Raw genomic sequence first — 13,730 nt, 5'->3', positions numbered from 1 at the left:
CAGAATACAAACAAAGCCTGTCCACTGGCCTGATGATTCATTATTGCGAGGGGATGAATTCTAAAGCTCGGCTAGACAAAAGAACAGTGCACTCTAGCGTGAACATTACCACATTCAGAGGCCGTGCGGAACTAACACAGAGGTAGTCAATGTCAACGTAACAGTATCAAGCCAAAAATATAATCTCTGAAAGAAATTATTAATTTATTGTTTTTACCCCTTTGATACTCTCCTTTTTTGACATTCACCAAAACTAGCGGCTGAGGGTAGGTTGCTTTCTTAGGGGAATTTCCTCTAGACATTACAAAAAAGTGACGTGGTTATACCCTTTTAAAGTACGTTCTTTTAAATTTAAATTCGGTTGATGATACATTTAGGGACATTCTAAAATTATTATACTCTCCCCTGTGTGTGGGATACTTATAGGTTTAATTCGTTGCCGTATTTTTAGTCCGAAATACTGCCAGTCCTTCAAATGTCTGGAATGAAAGAAAGATTTTCGACTTGTAAATATCGTCGTAGCTATCAAGTATAAAAACACAGGCAGGATTTATTGGTCCTTTATCAAAGCTAGCAAGTATTGACTTTGCAACTTGAGTAATTCTTTGGCATTTTTAATGGAATTTTTGACATCTGGTTTTGGTTTTTTGATTCTTTTTCAAGAGATTTCTAATAAATAGTTGCTTACAAATTTGAACTAATTAAAATACTTTTGCAATCACAATCTATTCAACAATGTTGTTTATTTTTATCACAAAACTTGTAGTGTATTTATTACATTTTCTCAGGAAATTTAGCGATGTTTGTATTTTATATATAACGAGAGAAAGAGTTAGGCGAATAATAAATTCTATCGTGCCCTCTACTAAACACAGTATTTTTATTTACAACTAGCTTCAGAAAGTATACTATTTCAGACTTCTTGATAACGTTGTTGAACATAAAGGATGAAACTTCTACTGGTAAAAGTTACAAATATATTTCTTCGGAATTTAGACATAAACGGGAGCTTTTCACTTGGTCAAGATGTAGTTATAATTTGCGGGAAGCCATTGCAGCATCCTACTTTTAGAAATAAAAGTGTAAACCTTACCTAAACCGCTGATCTAAAAGGTTAAATGTATAATTTCATAAATTTCAGATGTTTACCACTTAGAAAATTAGGTCAAGTCAGATAATACAGAGCAGATAACGGCAAGTGAGCGATACTTCATAGGAGAGATGCTTTAGTTCTGAGAAACGATAATCTCCGGTTTGCTTCCGTTATCTACATTGACCGACCGTTATCAATTAAAGACATCTCGGAAGGATCTCCCTTTGTAAACATTTCGAAGTAGAGTAAAACAAACAGACGCAGTTTGGATATTTATTTTATGACATTTATAACACATTATAATTATCATAGATTAAAATGTTATTTGTTTACGTTTGTATTATTCCTATTTACTGCAGACTTTGTACTAACCATTCCGGAATATGATATTTTTTCCTCCTCAGGAAAAATTTTAAGTATACAACTTTTTTCTTACAATTTCAAATAATAACAATCCGCATTGTTTATATTATTTATAAATTAATAATGAAAATCTAGTATGAAAACATTTTTGACTTTTTGCTTGATTTAAATAAAGTATTATTAATGAACAATCAATTATATTCAAAATAACATTCCAGATGTTTTATCTATATGTTTTTTTATCATAACTAAACTTATTTAAATGTAATTCAGATATTTTACATGATTACAGTAACAATCTATATTATTTCTATTGTTTAAATAATATTAATGCAAAATCTAGTATGAAGACTAGATTGATTTTTTATTACTTAAATAAAGTATTATTATCGAGCAACCAATTATATTCAAAATGATATTCCAGATGATTTATCTACACGTTTTATTATCATAACTAAACTTAATTAACTGTTATTCAGATATTTTACCCTGTTAATTAACTCCGGAGAGGGTTGCCATGTTTAATGTAAAGTGATGAGAAAACTGATAGAATAATTCAGCGATTCATCATTCTGTTTGAAACTGGAAAACTTACAGCGGTATCAGGATATTGTGAATAAAGAAGTGAAATCACGCCAACATACACCCATCTGTCATCATCAGTCTTTCTGATGTTCTGTTGGAGATTGAAGAATCGGAAATGCCCTGAGCAGTAGAATAGGGAACTTTATATTCTTCTCTCAAACTGAAACTCATGATAAGGAATATAGAAATGAACGTAATTTCCGCTCCGCACACTCGGAAGGAAGGTACATTCCGTGTACGGTTGTCATCTGCAGTAACTGTCTACAGGTACATTAGCAGTCTTAAATATTTTGTTCTACAAACCGAAGTTATATTTATTTTACAAGGCTTGGGTGAAAATTTTCTAATCTATAACTCTCAAAATGTTTTGTGGGACACAAATATAGGCAATCATACAAAAACGTAATTGAAACAAAAATAACGCTCAGCCAAATTACATGGTTTGATAATCTTGTTTCGTGGAAACTAAGTTTCATGCAAAATATAATGCATACGAATAAAATCTTTTATAATCTCTTATAATCTTTCTCGAAATGTCTTGACAAATAATTTATTCAGATTAATCTTAACGTATGTTTGAAAACTAGCTTTTCCAGAAAAATGTAAACTCGCCAAAATAACGCCAATTTTAAAAAGGGGAATTGAGAGTGAAGTAATTAACCACAGACCTGTTCCTTTTCTATCGGTAATCGGTTCACTTCCAAAGTAAATTCGTAAAGTAATTATTAGCTTACTGTGGGTTACAACGTTTTATTTAGTGATAGTAATTAATATTTGTCAATCAAATCACTCAATACTTTCAATCAATACTTTGTTACGTGATTTAGTGATTGTAATAGTCATTTATCATAGTCATTATGGATTAAAACGTTTTATTTAGTTATAGTCCATATGTTTAATGGTCAATTAATACGTTATGTTACGGGATTCAACGATTGTACTAGTAGCAATGATCGTGCTCATTGTGGTTTCGATGTTATAATTAGTTATAGTAGTTAATATTTAGAAGGAATAAAGAAAAAGATATATTTTAATTTATTTTTCGAAAGACAATCAATACTTTATGTTACGTGATGATTGTAATAGTAACAATATATCATGGTCATTATATGTTACGAAGTTTTATTTAGAGATAATCGGTAATATTTTAAAAATGTCAATCAATACTTTATGTCACGGGATTCAACGATTGTACTAGTAGCAATTGTCATGCTCATTATGTGTTACGAAGTTTTATTTAGAGATAGTAGGTAATGTTTTACAAGGGTAAATCAATACTTTGCGTTACGCTATTCAACGATTGTAACAAAATAAAATTGTTATCGGTACTTATTACATTTTGAAAATTTAACATCAATATAGTAATTATAAAACGTCTTATTTACTAAATTTAGGAACTATTATGAAATACTTAAAATATAATGACTTTTTCATGAAAAATATTTTATACGTTGTTGCAGTTGTAAATTAAAAACTATAAATAAACAAAAATAAAAACTGAAATCAATAAAACGTTATACATATTATACTGTAATTGTTTAGTTTCCGTCGTATAAAATGAACCTTTTGCCGGTATTTAGTCGGAGAGCTTTATAAAAATGGAAGAGAGGTGTAAAAGACACGGGACAGTGATGCTCGTATTACGATAGCCATAGTGCACGAGCTACTCGTACTCGTATGTTACGATACGAGGCAGAGCGTTGTAAACTTCAAACAAGTTCATTCTAGCGTCACAACACACGTGTTATCTATAACATTTACTCTGAACATCTATAACATCTTTTTACTATTTTATTTGTTTGTCGGTGTTCAGCCTTGGAAAGTTCTTTAAATTAAACTAGGCTTTGGAAACAAATGATTTTTTTAACGTAAATGAATATTACAATATTAAAATCAATCTGTCAATGGGCGCATGTGTCAATGGGCGCAGGTATCAATAGGCGCAATTGTTAATGGGAGCAGGTGTCAATGGGCGCAGGTGTCAATAGAAACATGACGTGTCAATGGGCGCAGGTGTCAATAGAAACATTTGTCAATAGGCGCAGATGTCAATAGGAGCAGATGTCAATAGGAGCAAGCGTCAATATGCGCATGTGACAATGGGCGCATATGTCAATAGGAGCAGGTGTCAATAGGAGCAGGTGTCAATAGGCGTATCTGGAAATGGGCGCATGTGTCAATGGGCGCATGTATCAATGGGTGAAGTTGTGAATAGGAGCAGGTGTCAATGGGCGCAGTTGTCAATGGGTGCAGTCGTAAATAGGCGCAGGTGTCAATTAAAACACTGATTTCTTAAGCTCGATTTTCATGTACAACCTACTGGATAACTATACACAAAAACAATAAACAGTTAACGAGTTCAGTTCCAAATATGGTAGGAGTAGTACAATGGTGTTCCACAAACACTGAAAAATTCACTAATCATATTAAAAGCTACACTCTGGAGACAGAACCTAATATTTAATATTCGAATTTCTTTAATGCTTACATTATGTTCAAAGACTGTAAAAGACTAAGAATATTTTAAAACTACAATATCGCTGTACCCTGTTTAGGTGAATCCATACTATTGTTCCATTATTTCAGGATATTGTTCCTTAAATCAATATAAGAAAACAGGCTCTATAATTGTCAATTAATCTGGTAGTCACATTTTTCTAAAAAAAAAAATAATTAATTTTTCAGACGCGGTTTGAGGAGACAAATTAAAATTTTAAAAATATCCTTTGACGTCGAAATAAATTATTAGTATTAAGTATTCAAATAAAGTACTTGATTAAAAATTTATATTTGATCAATAATATATTTTGAAATCGTGCAGCAGGCAAATTTTCTAAATTAAATGCCATAAAAATGTCTAGTGTTAAAAAAATTATACATAATAAAGGTTTAAATTCAAATTTAATTTTTAATTGCTTATTTTGGTAAAGAATATTTAATTACCTTTAATAGCACCTAAATACCTAATAAGACCTCAATAACGGAGTATGTATGTATACCGCCATGTTTTCATACTTGTTTAATATACTGTACTATTTCATAAAATGTGATAAAAAACAGAATTTTTCCAGTGCAAAAAAGTATAATTCTTTAAATAAATTATTATTAGTAGAAGTAACAATTTCACGCACACATTGGTGCTTCACATTTCCTGAATTGCACAAAAAGTGAAAGAGCATAGCTCTCTGTAAAAGAAGTGTCTTTTTCCCAATAATAACCCTTCTTAGTTTAATACCACGTTGAAAAAGTTTTTGGAAGCAACATTTATATTAGCATCGACTTTATTTATACCGTTTCCCCATTCCACATCGTCAACCTTATGGTTAAGTACACGTTTTCGCTCCTGTGAACAATTATTGCCCTCCCTATGAATTATATGAGCAACAATTTAACTAGTTATACTACGTAGAACTAACAACACCGAACTCACTCAACCCTACCGACATTCAAAGCCATGTTTGATGTGGCGCCCCTTCACGAGTTGGCGAGTTAACTCAAAGGTGTAATCAGTGAGTTACAAACTTATTTTACAGGCAAGGAATTTTATGTTCATAATATATCTTCTAGGAAATCAAATTTTCAAGTGACATGCACTAGCTTGGAACAACATAATGAACGTTGCTAGGAAATAATTTATTTTATTTCTTTATTAGCTTTACATATGTTAAAAGATGCACGTAAATACATGAAGTAAACTTGTGAATTAATTGTCAGTAATTATTGGGTGAGGCACACCACCCGTATAGTACCTATAGCGGCCAAACGAGGTAGATTATTCGTAATAACTTAAACCCCCCTATTTCCACCCCAAAGGATTTGGACAAATTATTTTGAAATCTCTAAAACTCCCCAAAAGGGTAGTTTTTGGGGGGTAGGGGTGGTTTTTGGAAAATTTTCAAATGTACAGGTATGTTGAGTTATACCCTCATTTTAAAGGTATTTCTTCACTGATTATTTTGATGCAAAAGTTTGAACCAATCTTGCCGCTTACGTACAGGGTTCACCAAAAGTTAAAGAATCAGGGGTTTGTGGGTAAATTTATTGCAACTATCTGCACAAATGTAGAGAGACAATATTTTTATTCAAAACTAATGATGAGACGGCTTATCGAAAAAATATCATCAAATGCCACCCTACCCCAAAATTTACACATTTTAAAAATACATAGAATTTTAAAATACTTAACAGCCTCAATCTAAAAAAAAAAAAAATAGCAACCTAGGTTATGTTGTACATAATTAGAAAGGTCTTTAAAAAATAACCATTTCCTACATTTAAAGTTTGTCTCTATCTCCAATGGTTCCAAAACTGTAGAGATTACACTTATTACACTTTAGAAATCTACGAACTAATTACACAAACAAACTAAAATATCTGACATAAACAAACTAGTTATCCGTTATTTAAAATTTCAGCCACAGAGTAAAACGCCTTGCTTATGAGGTGGTTTCTGAGGGAAGCCCTAAAAGATCTCACGCTTCAGATGCATTGGAAGGGCATTGAAAAATTTCATATCGGAGTAATAAGCTCCTTCCTCGTAAAGTTTAAGTTATGTATTGGATACTGGTAATCAGTATGGCGCAGCGTGTAACCAGTTCAAATATTGGGAAATATGCTAACATTATGTTTTAGAAAAACTAGACATTCAAATACATAAATTGAAGGAAGTGTTATAATTTTGTTTTATATGGAAATTTGTTTATGATAATGAAATGAAACATGCCTGTATTAGAGGCGAAGTTAGGACTATAAAGTCCTCTCTACTACTTAACCTCAATTATAATGATTAAATGGAAAAAAGACAAGTGTTTGATGAATTTTTAATTTATTGACTAAAATGTTTTAGCACCAAAGTAATTCAAACAGTAAGATTTGATCTCGCTATGATGGAATATAGTTACGATGTTCTTGTAAATAATTATATTTTATAATTTTAAAACTAATGGGAATTCTCTTTGAATCTTAAGATTTTGTTACATAACAGCCATTTATAAATAATAATTACGAGTTTTTCACTGTAATCTTCCTTTAGCTTAATACTTTTCATTACAAAATGAAATACAGTTAAAATCCAAATCACAAGGACACTCCAGTTATGTCCTCTTATGGGTTTAGGTTTTATTGAATAAAATGTTGTCGAAAACACATTCTTTTTTAAACACAGTAAAACTTTACCTCCCTAATGTTAAGTGTAGGTACGATATTCTTGTATATAATCATATTTTATAATTTTAAAAACTACAATTATCTCATTTTGAATCTTAAGATTTGGTTACATAACACCTAATTATAAATAATAATTACGAGTGTTTCACTACAATCTTCGTTTAACTCAATAATTCTCATTACAAAATCAAATATAGGTCAAATCCAAATCATAAGGACACTCCAGTTATTTTAAACACAAAATTTATACAAGGCGATATGCAAAACCAACGTGACTCATTACGTAAAACTTAATTAGTTCCTTCTCCTGGTTGCGGCAGCAATATGAAGTCCTTCCGCCACGGTTTTGACAAGCAGAAGAAGAAGCTAATCAACTTTGGCGAACGTGACCAATCAACTTGGTCCTTGACATTTAAGGCCTCAGTTTGCGCAATTATTTATGATCCTTGGGCGGTGTCTTACTTTAGGTAACAAATTTCATTACTTATATTCGTGTTTATGTTGAGCAGAATATAAATCAAATATTAAAGTTGTCCCTAAGTACACCGCGTATAAGAATATCCTGTATCTATGCACTTGAATTTGAACTAATGATTACGTGTTTCTTTGTAGAAGACAAATCTTCTCATTCCCTTCATTCACTTTAGAGAAAATTATTCGATTATGTATTACTAGATTTAATGGACATTTTAGGCCACATCAGCATAAACTGAACATGTATGAAAATCTTCCACCTTATTCTGAAGGATGTCTTTCTAATCTTTTACCCGAAAAGATTAAAAATTAACAACATTCTCAGTTGTCTAAATCTAAATTAAAACTAATTTTAACCAATAATATATTTTATGGTGTTGATTAATTTATAGACTATTTCTAAATTAAAATTCAGCTTTAATTTAATGTTTAATTTTAATTAATTCATTAATTTTTTTTATTTAATTAATAAAATAGTTCGTAAAACCTCCGTAGGCCTTATTGCTACAAAAAAGGAAATTTACTTTTTTACTATTACATTATTCAGATATCATAATACATTCAAAAATCCAAGGGTTTGTAATATGACCCTACATTTTAAACTGTAAAATTGTAACTAATCATATTGTTATAAACGCAACACCAATATGAACACCGAAATTCTAATTCTCACTAAAATTATTACCTTGCTTCTCATAATTTAAAAACGAGATTATACTATGTAAAAATTAAATTTGTGGGATATGTGATTACGTGATGGTGAATGTACTTAAAGTTTATGATAATTTTACTATGTTTTACTTACGTTACGATTCTATTACGGAGACTTTTTAGCAACAAAATAAAATAGTTTTTGGTTAGTTTAACTTTTAGTTTTTCATTGGTGCTTAGCAAATAACTAATGGTAAAAAAAAACCGACAAACCAAGTTCCGTACAAATAAATAGCTCCATTTCCGCCATTTAACGCCTGTCACCTTGGAGCTATGGAGCACCTCTTACATTTTTTGAAACGCAAAAAAGTAAAGCACATTAACCTACAAAGTGGGGATCTTTTATTCCAGTTGGTCAAAACGTCTAGAAAAGACAGTGATGGCAACTGAGTTTTGGATGCTCCTGTTTAGTTAGGATTGAATAAAGTCCAATAATGTTAAACCATTATACCTACATTTAAGGCAGAGGGAAGAGAAAGAGCTAAATTCATTTTTGTTAAAAATTGGAAAAGCGAACATTACGTTGCAAGCGTTTTGGCATGCAATTTAACGCATTTAAAAGCTCTAACACGCGAAAGCTACATTTTCACTAATTGCCAATCATTGCTCTCTGGTATTGTATTGCAACATTTGCGGACTTATATTAGCTTCCGAAGTGTTTGCTAAAATGGTTCTATATCCCTTTAATTCCTGGACCATTTATGTATTATTGTTCTGTTACAATGTTTACTTTTTAAATGTTTGAAACTTGACCCAAGTCACGGTAAAAACCTGATCGCTATCAGTTTCCCAATAAGGAAGCGTCTCGTTATCTTATCTGTGTAACGTCCTAGATATTATCTGTAAGACCTCTTGCTGCCTACATTTATCTTGTTCAATTTAAATTTAAACAAACAGACTGATAATTCTTTTTCTTTCAGAACAATGAGATGTGTTGTTAATTTATACTTTCATCGTATGGTTTCAAAGTGAAGGATACAGATTTGGTTGTCAAGTTTATAAACTGCATTATCACACATCGTGTATTAAATATGGGAAACATGATTTACGAGAAAAAGGGACTTACTTTAGTGTCGAATAAACGACCGCGATAGTGGCGCGGCGTCCCTACAGATCGAGAAACGGCAAGAACACCATTAATTTTAAGTGAAAACAGGGTATCAGTATACAACATGTATATTCTATATTTAATATTGCTTAGTTATTTTTAAGCACGACAGGACTGCAAGACAGTACATATTCAGTGATGAACGACTAGTCAGTGGGTACCATTGATTGACAACAATACAGTGGAACTCTGACGGTGAACAACACAGTGGACCTCTAAAGGTGGACAGTAATGCAGTGAGCCTCTAAAGATGGAAGACCTCCAATAGTGGACGACAATACAATGAGACTAATGATGGACGACAATTTGCATGTCCCGACTGGCAAAATCATATTTAATAGCTCAACCCTTGCACTTGTTTTCTTAAGAAATAGTAGATTCTTGAAGCTGCGCATGTAGATCCAAAAATTTACTACTCATTTGTGAGTAAGGACAATTTCCACAACCGATTTGTTTGTTGAGTTCTCGTTAAAACAATTGTACTATATATTTACAAGAATCCAAAAACTTAATAGGACTCATGTACGTACTTTACATAGAGTGTGGGTTAGGTAAGTATAGACACCAAAGTAAATATAGTTCCTACGAGAAATCTGTTGTAAGTACACACTGCTTAAGTGAACTACTTGAGGAATGTAAGAGGATTGCTAGATGTTAGTACACAAATGGATATTAACAAGATAGAAGGATTGACGGGTGGTGTACATGTCACGAACAGGCTTCCTTGAAATCGCGTGCAAAATGTCAAATCTGAAGCTCATTTCGCTCTCGAGAAGTTCTGCAGACAGACGAAAGACATGCAATCATACAGAAAAGGGAGTTTACACAACATTTACGTTCAGCCAAATTCTATGACTGGACATGCAATATCATAGAATACTTTTTTGTGCATGTAAAAATAAAGTTTTGTGCAAAATTAAAAGTCTACGAATGAAACCATTTCTCGGGATATCTTGCCACATGATGCATTCACATACGTTCATTAAGTTAAATTTCACAGCACTGTTCAAATAATACCAGGTCCAGTGAGCTAAATAACAAAGCAAGGGCGCCAAAGTATAACATTAAATTTCCACTCTATTACTTTTTTCTTTAACTCTATGCATAAAAAAGTGATATGTTTAAAATCTCTTATGATTGTACTCAGTATGTTTAAAAATTTATTCACTCTGCACTAGCAGTTACCCGCGGCTTTATCCGCAATTTCGCAGGTTTGCACCTGTCATACAGTTTGCACTTCAGGTAAGAATGAATTCTATTTCTGACGCCACTGTTCAGTTTGCCATCTTTTCACGATCAAGAAAATATGTTAAAAAGTTTATATTTATGGCCAGTGTAATTTACTCCGGTCTTAGTATATCTTGTTTTATAGCTGATTTTGCTTTTTCCCGATCGTGAAAAAATATATAAATAAACAGCTTTGAGAAGCATACTTTTGTCAAAGAAAACTAAGATAAGTGTTTAAATGTATAGTAAAGTTTGAACACATTTATGTTTTATGCTTGCACTACTAGCAGTTACCCACGGCATCACCTGCAATTTTGCAGGTTTTGTACCTGTTTCAGCACTGCTGGTTGGAGTGAGTTATATTTCCGACGCCAACGTTGAGGTACACGGTGAGTTTGCCTTACATGTTTGTTTCTTTATAAAGTTAAAAATATATTTAAATATTTTAGAATATTTAGAGCTGGAGTTGGTACCTTTGTTCCAAATCGCAGTCCAGCGAACTGTCATCTGGTATAGTTCTTGCCGACTGTTTCAAAGGAAGTCTTCGGAGTAAAATTCTGATCATCTATGTTTTAGGACATTTTCTAAGGTAGAGCACATTATCTAATCGCTAATATAAAAAAGCTGCGTAAGAGTTAATCGTTACTTCTTAGAAACGATATACACTGTAAATGTAAAAAATTAAAAAATTGTTAAATTAAGTAAATATAAAGTTGTGCTGTTATAAATGCAATATTTACACAGAACAGTTGATTACATTTGACAGGCCCTTTCCATTAAGATTCCACAATTTTAGAGATCAAAATGGGATTTCGCTACCTTAGACACCAGTGGGGCATATCTCAGAGGGATATCCAATATAAGAGTAGCCCTGTATCCATTCCAAGGACCGTAAGAATGTCCATGTAAAATTTCATTACAATCGATTGTACAGTTTACGTGAAAGAAAAAGAAACAAACAAACAAAGACACTTTCGCATTTATAATAATAATTTTAGAATTTTCTCGTAGCCATCATTGCTACTCATAAGACCATTGTAAAAATATTGCCTAACGCTCAGCCAAGTATAGAGACGTGGCTGAGTGTCGGACTATAGACAGACTGTCCTGACTCTCGCCAATCCGACTCTGATACTTCACTCTCCTATAAACGACCATACGAATATGGTTGTATGGTCGTAATTGTAACCGTTACGACGGTTGTACGGTGTTCACTACTTGGGTTATCGTACAACTGTTGTCCATGGTACATTTTTATTCCACGATTACGTTTGATTATCTAGTTCAAACAATTTCTGATGAAGTCTATGTAGCAATATTGTACTATGTTTAAATTCGTGTAATGCATTATAAAAGTGATTAAGTGAGAAGTGGAATTTATTCTTTTATTTATTCTAGATTTTGAGTGTTCTCCTTATTATACCTATATTTTACTAGTACTAGAGCAAAGGCTTAAAACCCATACTGGTACTTATTTTTTTATACAGTATTGTCTGAATGTATGCTTATATATTTTACTGTGTTCAATTTTGTATTAGTATTTACTCGTATGTACAGGGTATCCCGTAACTCTCTGGACAAAGGTATATCACGTTATTGCTCAAGTCGAGACAAACATATTTCACCATATGAACATGGGTCTCCGATACTTAGTTTCCCATCTGTCTGTCTGTATGTGTTTGTTTTCGTTAATATCTTAAAAAGTAATAAATAAAATAATACCCAATTTGGCTCAAATAATTATAATAAGACGGCCAGTTACTTAAAATATTATCATGAAATTATTATTAAAATGGCGGCCATTAAAACCTTTTAATTTAAAAATATCTTAAAAACCAGCAATTTTTCTCTAGAATCATAAGAATAACAGTATTTGTAGGATTTTGTCAAAAAGCTAATAACACCAACATTTTTTAAATCAAATGATAAGTAGGTGATTTAGAGCAGATTTGCTGTGACAAGACGTGGGCCACATTGAGGTTTTCAGTGAATTGCCAACAATACAAACACTGAATTACTGAATAAAAGGCAGCTCTCAATTACTTCATATAATTTCATATATATATATATATATATATATATATATATATATATATATGAGATGTAAATAATTGAGTATTAATAACACTTAGCTAATTTGATTAAATTATTTAAAAGCGCATAGAAAGTTTATAAAAGAAACTCACACAATAAATTTAATACTCCATGAGTTTTTGGAAAGTTATTGTAAAATGCAAAACTTCACACCCCCGAAATTACAATGTTAGGTGTTACTCAATGGTTTCGATACTGAATAAAGTCCGATAATTACAATCAGTCCCAGACGACCTCCATTTCCTCAACAAAGAGTTTCATTTGAGATCAGAAAGGTTTCCTATTTCGCAATTCCAAATCTCTCGATTCAAAACTGCATATCCGAGGGCAAACTAGTTAAATGCTGCCCCAGCATTGTTCTTTTAAATAACTTCGAAATATTAATTCGTTATTTTATCTCGTTATAACAATAGTTTTTGTCATATAGTAAAGACTATTTTTAAATAGAAGTTTTATAAATAATACATAACTGAACTATACAACTATCGATTCTGGGTAACTAATATCTGTCGTATGGTTCACATCATCGTAACATCGCGTATACAATTGTATTGTAACTAGGGGAAAACGGTAGATGCAAAACTGAACAATATAACTAACGATTCTATATAACTAACATCTATGGCTTCTGGTTTAAACATTTTCATAATATTGCTTATACAATTATTGAATTTATGAATGACTGGGCTTCATTGTGGGAATCCATCTTTAGTGCACAGAATTTAAACCGAAATTAAACTTAAAACTAATAAATTAATAATTAATATGTGGTGTTAACAATGTATGTCAAAACCAATTTTTAGTTTCAGTAGAAGACAAGAAAATAATTATCTCACTTGAACTTAGTACGGTCAGTATGAGGATAGTCTATTTTAAAAAACTGAGCGGGGTTAATTAGAATATTTTGTA

Source organism: Homalodisca vitripennis, chromosome 3 (assembly GCF_021130785.1).
Source record: "Homalodisca vitripennis isolate AUS2020 chromosome 3, UT_GWSS_2.1, whole genome shotgun sequence".
Lineage (NCBI taxonomy): Eukaryota > Metazoa > Arthropoda > Insecta > Hemiptera > Cicadellidae > Homalodisca > Homalodisca vitripennis.
The sequence above is the reverse complement of the archived record's forward strand: the minus strand, read 5'-3'. Positions refer to the sequence as shown.